We start from the raw sequence: 15,387 nt of genomic DNA, 5'->3' as shown, positions 1-15,387 counted from the left end.
AAATGGGGAAGAGACAAGTGTCATCTCTGGCCTGAACATGTACTCAAGCTGTCCTCATCATCTATGTGATCTGGATGGAACATATCCTGTTAATCCAATGACTGTACAATACATCTTTTCATTCCAGATCACTCCTTGCTGTGAGAACTGCTTTCCTCCCCTCCCATTCCCATCTCTCCCTCCCTGTGACAGAACAACCCCCCCCCCCCCCCTCCTTTCCCAATGCAACAACTGCTCTCAAACTTCCACCCGACTCAGCTAGGCGTCTGCAGCTGCTGCTGGAAATAAGGGTGCAGAGATGGGGATGTGCCTGCCGTACCAGGGGGGATCTGCTGATGTGTCCCCCCAGACCCGTAATCCTGTGAGTAATGGGGAGCTGTCTCTTCATGATCCATGTAATGTAACTCTTACACCAGGCTGCCCTGATGAACTGTGTACCAGGGACATTTGTAACATCAGGGCAGCCTAAGCATTGCATTACAGTGTTATTCCATGTTTGAAGTTTCCCTTGTCTATTAACCCACCAGCCAATCATGACGGATTTGAAAAATGACAGTTAGGAGCTGATTGGCTGGTGCGTTATCACCTTCCACTTATCACTGCTTTATCACTTCTGTATCCCTTCTCCAGGGTTAATACATCTGTCCCTTTGTTGGGGAATGCCGTATTTTTTTCCATCATTTTTTTCTGTCATCCTGTTGTTCCACACTGCACACAGCCATCTATGGGCAGGAAATGTCTGTATACCAAGCGTATTTTATTACTTGTGCACAGCGACACAACATGGAATGTGAGGCATTTAACCCATGCTGGCATTATGCTGGGAATGCTAAAGGGAAATGCACAACTTTTATGCAGATTTAAAGTTGTGTGAGCCATGATGACTATTAAAAATGACAACGCTGTACTGCATTTGGATATTAGTCCGCCGTGGAATCAGTAATTATTATCATTCCTTGGCTATGGATGTGATGGGTGGCTGCACGAGGTACCAGGCACTGCTACAATATATCTCACACAGCTGTGTAACATGTGCAGAGAGATAGGAAGTGTGACCGCATGGGCTTGCTGTAGCACCAGGTCTCACTGCCACCAGTGGTTGTACTGATTTTTTGGGGGGCTCCATTTACTGTATGGGCCAGCCATTACTAGTGTTACTCAACCACCAGATACTCATCGACTGCACTCAAGTTGTAAGACAGTAGTTCTTGTTCTTTGATTGGCACCTTAAACCGCTTTCTTCTGGGTGTTGTGTGCAGCAGCTGCAGCACCTCTTTGATGGATTGCTTCTGACTGATCACTCTGGATCAGGACTCCAGTGTAGCAGACAGAGCATGAGGCTGATTTAATAATACTGTAGGACAGCACCAGGTAATTGATTAGATGTTTAACGCTTATCCGTAGGTCATCAGCATATAATAGGTGTTGTGTAGGATCTTATTGGAAAACAGTGGTTACTGCTCCAATGTAATGCTTAAAAGAACTGTTAAATATCATTAAGTAGTGATCATACACCCAGTAATACAAGGCAGGCAGGGGCAAACACAGGATTACTAGAGGTTTTTTTTCCAAATGTAACCCACAGTCTGGTGGAGCGGTAAATGAACCTAGTACCGACCCTGAACATACATAGATAGATAGATAGATAGATAGATAGATAGATAGATAGATAGATAGATAGATAGATACACACATTGGCCTTTTTGCACGCACACATTCTCCCTTCTCATGGTAAGGCGCCTATCTCTTCTTCCTGGTAACTTCTCTCTGGTCCAGGGCTCTGATTGAGTGCTCTGATCCACACACTCCGCAAACTTGGTAGAAGGACCTGCTACCACTCTGTCCCTGTATAATTTTAGCTGCTGGTCAAGTGGAGGGGGTTGCTGGGCAACTGGAAACCCCCCTACATTTGCTTAAGACAGGTGGGCAGATTCCGAGGGCAACAGTTTCTGCTGCTGCTGTTGAAGCCATCTTGGCTTCAGTGTTTCTCTTTATCTGCTGAGACTCCCAGGAGACGAAGCATCTCCTGGATTCATCTAAATCAAAGAGGCACCATTACAGGCTCCTCCAATGTTGCTGCACTGCGGCAGCCATCTGGAGTGCGAGAGGTACTTGCTGCCACTTGGCTCAAGTGCCGGAGCAGCTGGACCACCAGGAATAGGGCTCTCTTGTTTATTGCATTACAAAATACATTATTTAAATAAATACATTTTTTAAGCAGGTTTGCCCTATACTGTTTTTAGTTTAGGCGCATAGCTCCGTACACCTGTTGCCGCAATGCCACATTTTTTAAAATGTTTATTATTTGAATGAAGCATTTTTTTCCCAGAGGTCAATAGTTTGTTTTGTAACTTTTTAAATATTTGTAAAACTACTTTTTTTAAACAACGCTGGAACTGAAAGTCCAAACGGATAAGCCTGTGCATTTCTGCAGAGGGCGGCTGGGTGAAGCAGTAAGTTAACTCTTACTGCTCCTGGCCAATATTGCTGCCAAGGTGAACGGCAATGATCAGCGATGTTGACAATTAGGTCCCCATGTCACACACTGCTGCTTCACCCTTGTCTGCGTCCATGTCTATGGTCCAGCCAACAAGATGTCAAATAAAAGATGTTCTCAAGGGTTTTGTGGTCATGTTTAACTTGCCCTCCAGCCAGCTAAATGTGCTCTGGACCATATTTCCCTTCTCTTTTGAAATTTCCGTGAGACTCATGAATTTAGGGAGGGCTCGCCGGGACTCACAAGAAAGTAAGTGCCTAATTCAGAGTTGATCGCAGCAGTAAATTTGTTAGCAGTTGGCCCAAACCATGTGCACTGCATTGGTGCAGATATAACCGGGCAGGGAATGGGGGCGTCGCTTAATACAGGGGGCATAGCCAGTTACGCCCCCTGTACAGTAGAAGCGCTGCTTAAATGCTGAGCGGTGCGCGATGACGTCATCGCGCACAGTGTAAAAATAAAGCAGCCAGTATTTACCCTGTACAGAAACAAAATAATCCACCCAATTCTAACTCTCTCTGCACATGTTATATCCCCCCCCCCACCTGCAGTGCACATTGTTTGCCCAACTGCTAACAAATTTGCTGCTGCGATCAACTCTGAATTACCCCCTAAGGGTAACTGCACACGCTAGGCCGCCGCCCTCTGGGAGTGTATCTTAGCTTAGCAGAATAGCGAATTAAAAAATATCAAAACTGCTACTAAATAATTCTTAGCAGTTTCTGAGTAGCTCCAGACCTACTCACAGATTGCGATCAGCTCAGTCCGTTTAGTTCCTGGTTTGACGTCACAAACGCCCTGCGTTCGGCCAGCCACTCCCCCGTTTCTCCAGACACTCCCGCGTTTTTCCCTGACACGCCTGCGTTTTTTTGCAAACGCAGCGAAAACGCTGAGTTGCCACCCAGAAACGTCCCTTTCCTGTCAATCATTTACCGAACAGCAGTGCGACTGAAAAGAACCGCAGAAGCCACAGCAAAACTGCTAAGTTTTGTGTTAAGTAACTAAGCGCATGCGCCCTGCGTGCCTTGCGCATGCGCAATTAGCAACAAATCACAGCATAGCAAAAATTGGCAACGAGCGAACAACTCAGAATAACCCCCTAAGTCTGTGGACCTGCAAAAATATGCTATTGGTGCTGCCACGGCTATTTGTACAGTGACACAGCTTGCATACAAAGACGCTCCTTTGCTCGCACCATTGGAGCTTAGCAAGTCCGTAGCAAGTAAATCGCCGGAGCCTTTGCAACTGTGCACAGACGCAGTCACAAGCTCAGATGCCAAAATAGTAGTAACACACTTGCACTTGAGTTGCCCCCCCCATACACACACACACACACACACACACACACACACACACACACATTACCTTCCACAAATGCTCACATCTGATGCATGCGCAGTGCAAAACAGTTGCTGAACTGAGCAAATATCGGCACAGCATCCACTCTGGGTCAGGCCCAGAATGTGATCTGAGGTTTAGAGATGGCCATCAACCAATAATAGTTCTGTGACTATCAATGGTCTATGGCTGGTGACAAGTGGGGGTTTCTTATTGACATAGATGGGGTCCCAGCGATGCCGCACATCGGTAGCAGAGGCACAATGTTTAGGTCTGCACATGCACAGCTAGGTCTTGCGCATGGGCTGCACTCAACCATCGATGGCTTTCTACTGAGGTTATAGTTAAAAGACAGCATAATATATAACAAGTACAAATTTAATTTTTTCACTAGAAGAAGGATTAGCCCCTCTACTGGCTCCTCATTGACCCCATTTTCTTGGGTGGGAGAGCCAAGGGCCTCCCTCGCAGCCCCCACTTCCGTTGGCCAGCTGCACAATCTGAGGCTTACTCAGCTGGCTGACTGCGTGGAACATCGCAACCGATGCTTTCGATGTTGGATCCCAGCTTGCAACGTGGGTCGCAGTGCTCAGCATCTACTGAGTCTTCTCCCGAATGTTCCCTCCCGCAAATCGGACGGTCATACAAACCTGCACACTGAAATTTCCGTCCTTTATTTAATTGCCTAAATATTGTGTGACTGTAACAGATCTGTTGTATGTTTCTCTAGAAAATCAAATCAAGACGGCCGGCAGGCGGGAAAAGCGAAAAGAAGATGCAGGTAAGTGTATTAGTCCTCTACCTAACAGATCACAGTGGGAGTCATTCGGCTTGCACCTGAGACCATCAGCGCAACATACTGATTTTTGGTACTTTGAGCATGCTCGGGAACCCATTCTGAGTGTGCGCAAATGGGTCCTGCGGAATAGAACACAGGTCAGCATCAGACTGTCATTGAATGACAGTCTGATGCCGTTTCAGCGGCGGGGAGGGGGCAGCGACAGCCTCTGTTTGTGAAAACTGAGGTGTTTTGACGCCGTTTTGGGGGAGGTAAGAGGACAGGGATCTCTGTTGTAGGACGGAAATTGCCTAGCCTCTGCGACTGGTGGTTTGCGCAACACCATGGCTGCAAGCCACCCAATGATGGGTGCTTTGATCCAATACTGCGTCCTAGGACACGACTCGGATCACTAGTGCAGCAGGAGGCGTCTGCTTGTAATAGACACCACCTGCTGCATTTACATCCTAAACGGCTTCTTCACCTCCAGACAACTTGATTCACGATTGTGTCTATAGGCCCTCATTCCGAGTTGTTCGCTCGTTATTTTCCTTCGCATTGGTGCGATTTTCCGCTAACTGCGCATGCGCAATGTTCGCACTGCGGCTGCGCCAAGTAAATTTGCTAAGAAGTTTGGTATTTTACTCACGGCATTACAAGGTTTTTTCATCGTTCTGGTGATCGGAGTGTGATTGACAGGAAGTGGGTGTTTCTGGGTGGAAACTGGCCGTTTTATGGGAGTGTGTGAAAAAACGCTGCCGTTTCTGGGAAAAACGCAGGAGTGGCTGGAGAAACGGGGGAGTGTCTGAGCGAACGCTGGGTGTGTTTGTGACGTCAAACCAGGAACGACAAGCACTGAACTGATCGCACTGGAAGAGTTATACCCCTTTTCCACTAACGAGCACGGGTCGCAGCCGGGAGCCTGACACGGGAGCTGCCCCCTGCTGCGACCCGTGCTCGGTCCCTTTCCCATTAGCAGTCACAACCCGGCAAATGCCGGGTTGGTGACGCTTCTAGTGACACGGCAGGGGCGGCACAGGGAGATCACATGATCTCCCAGCGCCGCCTTCCCTATGCACTGTGACCGGGAGCCGTGTCACCTCGACACGGCTCCCGTTCACACTAGACAGCTAGCCGGGTTGAACACGTGTTCAACCCGGCTAGCTACCAGGGTAGGATTCCCGGATCACTTGATCCGGGTTTACCCTTTTCCACTTGCAAAAAACACGGGTAAATGCGCGCCTCTGTGCATTTACCCGTGTTTTTTGAGCTAGTGGAAAAGGGGTATAAGTCTCGAGCTACTCAGAAACTGCAAAGAAAAACCTTTTCGCAATATTGCGAATACTTCGTTCGCAATTCTGCTAAGCTAAGATTCACTCGCAGAGGCGGCGGCTTAGCGTGTGCACTGCTGCGAAAAGCGGCTAGCGAGCGAACAACTCGGAATGAGGGCCATAGTCTCCTGTGACTCTGAGTGATATTACTTTACCTTTCCAGTTACTTTCCGGATTAGTCCCCAATTCCTTTATGTCAACAAAGCAGAGTTGTTTAAAGTCGCCTACTTTCAATTCACCTGGGTAAAACACAAACTTCTGCGTGGCTGCAACTGTTTCTGAAGCCTAGAGCTGAGCTATGTCGTATCTAAGGGCGAGGAAACCAGAAATGCATTTCTGAAAAGTATAGAAGTATGTCCTGTTCTTGATTGCAGAGGAAGAGGGGGGAGAACTTGGCTGCAGGACAGATTTATTGTGAGGTTAGATAAACACAGGAACCTGTCAGGCCGTCTAGCTGGGAGAAGAGGAAGATATGACGCCATTACTGGGATTTAACCCGTGCAGCCTCAGAGCAGGATATTTTCCATTATTACATCTCCTCCTGCTGTCTGACATTGCCAAATGTAACTGATCTCCAAGTAGATTAATTGTTTTTATAATTGCAAACCTGATGTAAATATTCCTCAGGTTACTGTATAATTGTCTAGAAAAAAGGGTGAATCATGCTTCACACAGCGATATAATTAATAAAGGTCGATTTTAATACATTTCTAATTGATCTAAATCAATATTGTGTATCAGGTGGGTGTGGTATGGAAGGTCGACAGTAACTAAGTCGACAATGTCTAGGTCGAACACTACTGGTCGACAGGGTCTCTAGGTCGACAGGGTCTAGGTCGACAGATCAATAGGTCAACATGAGGTTTTTTTTATGTTTTTTGGCGCCGTTTTCTCCGTACAGTGACCGGGAAGCCCAATTAATGCACCGTGTCTCCTCGCATGGCTCACTTCGCTCGCCATGCTTCGTGCAAGGTGCCTCGCTCCGCTACCGCTGCGCTCTGCACAGGTTACTATTCCCAAACATAGTCTGCGTGGATCGTTAAGTATGAAAAAAGCGCCAAAAAAGGAAAAACATTTTGAAAAACTCCTGTCGACCTTTTGGCCTGTCGACCTAGAGACCCTGTCGACCTAGTTAATGTCGACCAACAGTGGTCAACCTAAATATTGTTGACCTAGTTACTGTCGACCTAGAGACCGGATCCCGAGTAGCCATATAGGTAGGGTGGTATTCAGTTTGCCGGCTGTTGGGATCCGGGCGCACAGTATACCGGCGCCCGAATTCTGACACCCGGCATACTGACACCTATTCTCCCTCTTGGGGGTCCAGACCTCCCTGGAGGGAGAATAAATACGTTTGCCACTGTGCCCACAGCATGGCGATCGCAGCTCATTTGCGCTCGCCCTGCTGCCGGGATTCCGGTATGCTGGGCACCGGGAACCCGGACGCCGGCAAGTCATACCACACCAATATAGCTACACAGACTGTGGGAGTGCTGATGGCAGCAGCAAAAGTTCCGATGGTCAAGCCAATAATTGCAAAATCCCAGGCAGCTGATGTTCACAATGATGTAGGAAATGCTGGTTATACCCCATATATGTGAAAGGTCCAATTCTGAATTAGCGGGTCGCCTGACCCGGTAATTCAACCCGGTAAAAAAGAAGGGTTCTTACCGGGTTGATTGCCGGGTCAGGCGCAGTGTGAATGGGAGCCGTTCCGATGCGAATCGGCTCCTATTCACAGCATAGGGAGAGGCGGCGCAGGAGATGAGCTCATCTCCCGGCGCCACCTCCACCCCCGCCCCTGCTGCTGCTGCGCCCTCCGCTGCTATGGCAACCGACCCGGTATATTGCCGGGTCGGAAAGCCAGCAACGGAGCGCAAATGCCGGATCCCACCCGGTAAGGACACGTTTCTCTTACCGGGTGGGATCCGGCATTTGTGATCTGAATGCAGCATTAGTGTGCTGTTAGCTGTTTACAATTGACAAAATTACACTTTTCTTTAGGTATGTATGTTTATTTTCATGTGTATGCCGATTTCAGCACAGTGTTGTGCAAAACGTATTACTATTGTAAGTAACTTGCTTCAACATTTTACATGTATGTATTTTGTTTACACAATGCATACCTCCTAACTTTCTAAAGTTGGGAGGCGGGACACAGACCCGAGTTAGGGGGCGTGACCTTGCAGGAAGTGCTGCGATTGCAAGACAGGCCCCCTTTTCACCGATGTGGGGGCGTGACCAGCGCTCAATAAGCTGTAGGTATGCCCCCAGACCCTCTCTCACGGTGAATAGATGCTGTGCGACTGTGGGTTTGGCTAGAGGTCTTCACAGATTTGCAATTGTGATCGCAATCAGTGTGCATTCATTCATAATTGCAATCCGTGCAGAATCAGGCCCTATGATCACTGAAAATCAACCTTCAGCAAATATACAGTACCCATCACAGTCTATTTCACAGACTTTTTTTTTTTTTTCCGTAAAAGGGACCCTAAGTCATTGAGTAAGGGTGGGAGTACATGGTGGACGGTTGATGAGTTCTGTTGTGAGACGAATTAAAGACCAAGGAACATATTTCTGGGGCCGGATGTAATGAAGTCCCAATTGGCCGTAGGTGCGTGTTGCTTGCCAAACTCGGACGTTTTTTTAAAGCGCCAATCATTTACAAGGCATGGTTTTGTCTTGTAGATGATTGCCACTTTAAAACAACATCCGAGTTCGGCCAGAGCCCGCACCTCCGGCCAACTCAGGCTTCATTACAGCCGGCCCTGAGTATCTAATACAGCATATACCAGTTATGATTAGTAGGCACACTTTATACAGAATAACCTTATGCTTCATTTCATTTCACAAATAGTTTTAATATAATATTTTATATATATACTCTCTCTCCCAATCGCCTGTGAAGATAAGAACTCATGTAATACTGAACAGGAATAACAGGCAAAGGAAGATATGACAGAGTTCCGCGGGGAGAACGAAGGGTAAGTGGAAAGTATTATTAAGCACCCGGAGCAAACCAACTCTAGCATGGGGAAGGAGGGGGGGGGGGGGGGGGGTTTACAAAATCAACATAAGCATTGCCCTGGTTTTAATCCACCCAATGCTCTATATAGCTACATATTTCATGTTTTCATGTCAATGAAATAATGTTGCCTTCTCTTTTTTCAGATCTCTATCAAGACTGACAAAACTGACCCCAACTACTGAGAGGACGCTGTTACCAAAACACAAATCACATCCAATTGGCCGCTTCTCTGTGATGGAGCCGGAACTGTGGTAGTTCCGCCTCCTTTATCCAAAACACGCTGTGCTAAATTCAAGAATACAGCAAGGAGTCCCACTTCCTCTGGTGTGTTCTCTATTGTTTAGAAGATGCCTTAGGGTAAATGTAATGTAACGTGATTTTGGCCTCCAAATCACCAGATGTAATACTTACCAGTTTAGATAGTTTTAATGGGAATAGGCGTCAATGTGTGGCGGGTCTGTAAACCCTACATTTCCAATGGTTTGGGGCAGGGTATGACTACAATCAGGAGTGAGTGAAAACCTGACAATTGAGGACCCCGCACCTAGGCATTCCTGGGCCAATGTTAAAAAGCCCTAGCCTCTTCCTGTTGCCCTTGGGTGGTAGGTACTAGGGAACAAAACAACGCGTGCGCTATAATGATTAAAAGCAATTTTTGTGCCCCATTGGGGCAGATGTATTAAGCCTGGAGAAGTGATAAAGTAGTGATAAGAGGAAGGTGATAACGCACCAGCCAATCAGCTCCTAACTGCTAATTTACATATTGGAACTGATTGGCTGCTGTGTTATCACCTTGCACTTATCACTGGTTATCACTTCTCCAGGCTTAATACATCTGCCCCCTTCTTATGTCAGACCCCTGCTGTACATATTTTTATACTGCATGTACTTATGTCTTGTGAGTTTTATCCCCTTTCATTGTGCTACAGAACCCTTGAGGCATTTTATAAATAAAATAATAATTATATGCTAATTAGCTGTAAAATGCCAATTTGCGTAAATTGTAATCTATTATATTTACCCCATCATCAAGGAAGACACTAATGTTAGATTCAATCCGCATAAAGACATAGGCAAGCTATGGAACCCAATAGAGTACTGTGCACTCTCCCATTTTGCAAAGCTTTGAAGCTTGTGGACACTGAGCTGACCTCGGCCCGATGGACAAAACTGACATGATCAAACAGGCTGCAGAAAAATAATATGCCACAGTTTTGGCGTTCTCCGAGTCATGTGACCTTCCATAGGCGTGTCATCAACACTGCCCAGTTTATGATACCAGAGGAGCAACCAGTGTTTTAATTGTAGCGAGTCCTTTGTAAGTCTTTTATCTTGGTTATTAAACATAAGAATTGCGGACACTAGTTACTTCCAATACTATCTTTTTCAAAGCCGGTTGAAAGCAGAGGACTAACATTGTGTTTTGTTACTTTCGTACAGTGGTGAAAGGACCTTTTCATGAAGGTGTACTGTTTTGTGACTATTCTGAGACCTGTCTCTCTGCACTAAACATATTTCTATCTGCACTACATCATTACTTATTTGGGGTGTGATATGCTTTACAGGCGGCTGGGATGCCAGCAGCTGGAAAGATCCCCCAAACCCGCCCTTTGCGTAGCCTAACCCTTATCTCCCCAGCCAAAACCTAACCCTCCCTCCCCTGCAGCCTAACCCTAACCATCCTCAGAGGTGCATCTAACCCCCGCCTCTACAGCAGCCTAACCCTAACACTCCCATTCCTCACAGCCTAACCGTTACTGTCCTCGGGGATGCTTAATCCTAAACCCTGGCCCATCAGCTCCCGCTGCTGAGAGCTCCAATTTCTGTAGCCAGCCCAAAGCAGGACCTCTGTCCAGGAGCGGATCTAGAAGAAAATGACAGGGGGAGCACCATGATAGGGGGAAGGGGGAGCGGTCAGCCTGTGCATCATGGCATGCAACATTGTGGTATTTACGGGGTGTGTGCGTGCCTGTGCTCCACTAAAGGGGCATGTCCTCGCTACAGGGGATGTGACCTCACAGGCAGTAGCGGATCTTGCCTACTGGCAAGCAGGACTTTTGCCCAGGGCGCCGGCGCCATCTGGAGGGCGCCGCACCATGACAAGATCCGCTGCTGCTGTGGTGTCTCCCGCTGCCGTGGCCCGCTGTGAAGGGAAACTGTAATGATGTGCGGTGTGCGTTCACGTCATCGCGCACCGCACAGCAAAGGTCCTCTCCGCAAAGGGAACAAGACGCTTAGTGTCTAGTTTACCTTTGTGGAGGACCTTTGCTGTGCAGTGTGCGATGACGTCATCGCGCACCACACATCCTACAACAGTACAGGCGGCGTAACTGACCACGCCCCCTGTATGAAGCCACGCCCCCTAATTCCGCCCGGGGTGCCAGAAGCCCCGGAACCGGCCCTGCTCACAGGGTATGCCGTCCTTTGCAAGTCTTATCCCTAATATTCGCTTTTTGGACACATACATTTGCCCAGATACTGTGCACTTGCTGGTTGGACACAGATGGCAGCAGTGTCCTGATACTGCCATACTTGCTGGTTATACAAAAAAAAACAGTAACAAACATGTAGCAACTGTCCACTCTCTTCCCTGTTCAGTGTTTTTGCTGGTGTCTGTTACCCCCGGCAATTGCATGCCCTTTTATTTTATACTGTGGGAAAAATATGCTCTGCCCTCCAGTCTGACGCATTCAAAAGTCACGCTGCACTGACGTTTCATATAGAAATAGCGCAACGCAACTTACTGACCATGTTACAGTGCTGCATGGCAGGGGAATTCAACAGTGTTGACTGACTGAGAAATCTAGTGTGGGTAGAGCACTGCCCATGTTACAACCATGCAGACACCTGGGTTTGTACAGGTATAAGGGGGACACACAGGATGGCAGGGTTCCCTCTCCCATGTGCACATTTTAAGCACAAGCAGTATAGGTGATGTCAGTATAATGTGTAGCAGTCTTTCAAAATACACATGTGGTATTATAAGGAGCCATCCAGTAATAACCTTATATAGTCAGTGAAAATATTACAGTGAGGTCCGAGAATTGCAGTTACCTGGCTTCTGCTGTCTCTGAGGTCTCACAAGTCAGGGGCATTCAAGCATGTCTGCAGGATCTAATGCTGGGAGGGAGTAAGGGACAGTCTGCAATCTACGTGACAAATGTAATCAGCAGTGTATACAAGTAGTGATTGAATACATTTGTAAAGTAACAGATAGTTTGCAGACTGTCCTTCACAGCATGAGATCCTGCAGACATGCTTGAATGCCTCTGGGGGTTCTCAAGGCACCCCAGCAGTCCAGGTTTAATGTTTATCCATGCTTGGACACAGGTGACTTAATTAGCACCTCTGTCAATTTGATTTAACCATCTGTGCTTAGCCATGGATATACCTAAAACCTGGACAGTTGGGGTGCATTGAGGTCAGCATTTGAGAACCTCTGCTCTAGGCAATTGATTAGCTTGCTTATAGCTAGGACCGGCTCTGAGCAGTATGATTTCACTGTGAGTAGAAACTCTGCTAAAATCGCAGTAAAGTAAATGGCTGGAGAGTGCAAATAATAAAAATAATAGTGCCCAATACTATTGGAGCATGTGAGATGCAAATATAAAATTGTATGTTTTTTAAGTCAACACTAATAAACCTATGAGCAGCCTTCCCCTTCCCAGACTAAGAAACATACTTTCTTTATAAAATAAATAGTCAGTAAAATGTAATCTTACTTTTAATCAGTACTTTAACTTAATTAGCATTAATAGGTGTGACAAACTAATTACTTATTACCAATTAGACACAGCCAGTAGCCATCATCATGACATCTTAAAACCAGCAACAGGGTTGAAGAACCCAAAAGTCCAGTCCCTACAAACAGGCAGGATCATGTCTCTTCTGTGGCCATTTTGGCTGGACTTTACATCAACACCACCATAACATGCTGCACTCTACTTTGGCCCATACTTGCCTACCTGACCCTCTCCATGAGGGAGAAAATGCTCTGTTCCTGGACTTTCCTGGTAATGTATGATTGCCATCACCTGTGGTGAGCAGATAATTGATAAGAAAGGTGTTTCACCACAGGTGATGGCAATCATACATTACCAGGAAAGTCCAGGAACAGAGCATCTTCTCCCTCATGGAGAGGGTCAGGTAGGCAAGTATGCTTTGGCCATGTCTACAACCACCCCTCCCCCAACCCAGCCCTCTTGTCGTAGGGAGTCATGTGTGCAAGGTAAAATAAAATAAATGGGTAGGCCACCAATCGCTGGATTTAGGGGTCTATTTACTAAGCCTTGGATGGCGATAAATCCGACGGAGATAAAGTACCAGCCAACCGGCTCCTAACTGGCATGTCACAGGCTGGGTTTGAAATATGACAGTTAGGAGCTGATTGGCTGGTACTTTGGGGCAGATGTATGAACCTGGAGAAGGCATAAGGAAGTGATAAACCAGTGATATGTGCAAGGTGATAAAGGCAGCAGTGAATCAAATCCTGTTCATTTACATATTGGAGCTGATTGGCTGGTGCAGTTATCACCTTGCACATACACTGGTTTATCACTTCCTTATGCCTTCTCCAGGTTAATACATCTGCCCCTTTATTTCCAACGGATTTATCTCCATACAAGGCTTACGGCCCTTATACACGGGAGAAATGTGTGCTGAGCGATGCGGGGGAGGACGGGGGGCCGCTCATTTCACCCAGCGGGTGAAATGAGCGACGTGCTAGATTGAGCCTGCATGCAGGCCAATCTAGCACCGGCGATAGCGATGTGCGGGGCCGCACATCGCTATCGCTGAGGGGGGTACACACGAGTTACCTGTGCTTAAAATCTAGTCAGATTACTTAGATTTTAAGCATGGATCTTAGATTTTAGACATGCGGTGCATACACATTTTTTCCAACTGAACGCACATTTATGGTGTGCAGTTTCTGAGTGACTACAGGTCTACCTTAAAATCTGCGCAAGCTGACCTCAGTTGTAGAATGTTCGATATATACTGCAATCATTGCTTCATTACACCCAGCTGATACACCTCACACTGCTGACCACAATTCACTTTATTCAGCTGCACTGAAACTTCACATCATGTAAGGGAGCTTTAAACTATTTAACACATGTATTTTTTACTCTAACATATATGTTAGTAACCTAATAATTGTTGAAGTTAATAACAATGCAGGTTTGTCAAGAACACACTTGTTTTCCTACAAACATGTACAATAACATTAAAAAGCAAGTTGTTGTTTTTTTTTGTTTGGTTAATAATGGCTTTTTGTTCAAAAGCTGTGTTTTTTATGATTTAAAGCAACAAACAATTATTATCTTCAATAATCATACCCCCATACATGTGTAATTTTTTTTTTTTTTTTTTTTTCCCCTTGACAAAGAAACATATGTTCAGTAACATCACCACAATAATTGTGATTTTGTGGACATTTTAATTATGCACATTTTTTTTAAATATATTTTCACATTAAACAGTAACATAAGGAATGTTAATAATAACAAAGAAACATTAATATGTCATGTATGTAAACTTTCAACATTAAAAAAAAACTATATTTTTTTTCCTTTTTCCGCCTGCGTTTGTGGATTCACCAGCGGAAGTAGCTCGTCTTGTTGTTTGACGCCTCCTGTCAGTAGGCATGGTTGGCAGGGCCGGTGCTAGGGTGTTCGGCGCCCTCCTGCAAACTATCAATTTTGCGCCTTTCTACAAATACAAATGTGACCGATCTCATCCTCAGAGCTGTAACTAGACATTTTGGTGCCCCCCCTCAAGATCCATAAATATAGGGTCATAAAAAAATGACATAAAATATAGGGGCGTAAAATAATTATGACACATAGTAGTCAACATTATTCAAAATTACGCCACACCGTATTACCACTTATATACATTACGCCAGGTAGTGCCCCTTATATACATTATGCCAGATACAGCCCCGTTTTACATATTGCACCAGGTAGAGCCAGTCACACATTACTCCAGGTAGAGCACCCTTCTACACTTTGCGCCAGGTAGAGCACCCTTTTACACATGCAGCTTCCCCCTACAGGGGGAAGCGCCAAAAATATAGGGGCCACACAATAGTACCAATTCACATTACACTGCACAATAGTGTTCGCTAGTCACATTACACCTCATAGTAGTGTCCATTAGTCACATTACACTGCACAGTAGTGTCCGTTAGTCACATTACACCCCATAGTAGTGTTCGCTAGTCACATTACACTGCTCAATGTTGTTCGCTCGTCACATTACACCGCATAGTATGCCCTTTAGTCACATTAAACTGCACAGTAGTGTTCGCTAGTCACATTACACAGCATAGTAGTATCGGTTAGTCACATTACACTGCACAGTGGTGTCCGTTAGTCACATTACACTGCACAGTAGTGTCCGTTAGTCACAT

General features: G+C 46.1%; 1 long non-coding RNA gene across 1 annotated transcript; it reads left to right on the top strand.

The window, feature by feature from the left end:
• The first annotated feature begins 209 nt into the window (after positions 1–209).
• Positions 210–10,336, top strand: LOC135054764 (uncharacterized). The gene is made up of 4 exons (XR_010243566.1): positions 210–361; positions 4,566–4,616; positions 8,853–8,928; positions 9,116–10,336. It is a non-coding gene; the product is annotated as an uncharacterized LOC135054764 (long non-coding RNA).
• The last annotated feature ends 5,051 nt before the right edge of the window (positions 10,337–15,387 follow it).

Source organism: Pseudophryne corroboree, chromosome 3 (assembly GCF_028390025.1).
Source record: "Pseudophryne corroboree isolate aPseCor3 chromosome 3, aPseCor3.hap2, whole genome shotgun sequence".
NCBI classification, from domain to species: domain Eukaryota; kingdom Metazoa; phylum Chordata; class Amphibia; order Anura; family Myobatrachidae; genus Pseudophryne; species Pseudophryne corroboree.
The sequence above is the reverse complement of the archived record's forward strand: the minus strand, read 5'-3'. Positions and strand labels throughout refer to the sequence as shown.